Source organism: Physeter macrocephalus, chromosome 1 (assembly GCF_002837175.3).
Source record: "Physeter macrocephalus isolate SW-GA chromosome 1, ASM283717v5, whole genome shotgun sequence".
NCBI lineage: Eukaryota > Metazoa > Chordata > Mammalia > Artiodactyla > Physeteridae > Physeter > Physeter macrocephalus.
The window spans coordinates 22,953,863-22,955,132 of NC_041214.2; the positions used below are offsets into that span (position 1 = coordinate 22,953,863).

Here is a 1,270-nt window from a genome sequence, read left to right on the forward strand (position 1 = left end):
TAAATGATTCTAAAATGATGCACCACTTACTAACTTTGAAGTTTTAAACTTTCAAGTTGATAATATTGCAGTATTTCAATATAACTTTCCTCACTTCTTAAAACGTGTACAAAGGCGCCTCCGCCTCCGCGGACTGGGATACCACTGGAGGGTTCCCTAACAGGATGGTGCCACGGTGCCAGGTTGTAGTGTAGTATTTTGCAAAAAGTGCTGACATAGCAGGAATTCGCTCAGAGACCCTTTCTGCGCCACAAGAAATAAAAGCTTTGCAGCTGTGGAATGAGAGAAACGCACCATCCTAGATTGGCTGATGTCAGAAATCAGGTAACGTGCTGTTCGTCAAGAATATGTCGAGGTTGGATGTCAGCTCCTCCTGCTTCAGTCAGGAGATAAAATTGCCTCCCATTGGGGAGGATAGGAGGATAGTGCTTCTGATCCACTTGGGAAGATATGAATGAAGTTGAAGAGAAATCTAAAGATATAATGAAATTCACATCTGAGAAATATTCAGTAGATGAAATCTCACAGCTGGTGATTTCTTCACTCTGTGGTGCAATATCCCTATTTGTAGGAACTACAAGGAATAACTTCGAAGGGAAGAAAGTCATTAGCTTAGAGTATGAAGCATATCCACCAATGGCAGAAAATGAAGTCAGAAAAATTTGTAGTGACATTAGGCAGAGATGGCCAAACGCATAGCAGTGTTCCATCCACTTGGCTTAGTTCCAGCGTCGGAGGCAAGCTTTAGCATTGTTGTGTCCTCCGCCCACGGGGCTGCATCCCTCGAAGCTGTGAGCTATGGCATTAATACGTTAAAAGCCAAGGTGCCCATATGGAAAAAGGAAATGTATGAAGATTATCATCCTCTTGGAAAAGAGACAGAGAATACTTTGGGGCAACCAGTGATTAAACCACTTAGGTTTTTTAGAGTTTTAAAACTTAAATTTGGTAAGCTCTTATCTTTGATCACATTTTGATTTTTCTTCTCCAGAAGATAGTTTACTGAACATAATCTCTTATGTGACACCAGTGGAACAAAAGAGAGAAAAAAATAAAAATAAATGAGTGTTTAGGATGAGGGCTTACAGGAGAACTAGAGATAGTGGAAAGAAAGGTTAAATTTACGGAAAAAAATGGAAGAATAATTTAAGTGTGAGCAAAGATGCCTGAGGTAGGCATATTATTCCATGACTAGGTTCTACTTGTAACTTGACTCACACTGAGGTGTGGCCCCCTCCTCACTGACTATCTGGCCCCCAACCTCCTCCGC

The 1,270-nt window shown here is 41.2% G+C and overlaps 1 pseudogene; it reads left to right on the forward strand.

Moving 5' to 3' along the window:
* The first annotated feature begins 347 nt into the window (after positions 1-347).
* LOC102979449 (molybdopterin synthase catalytic subunit-like) lies at positions 348-910 on the forward strand (annotated as a pseudogene).
* Positions 911-1,270: the final 360 nt, after the last annotated feature.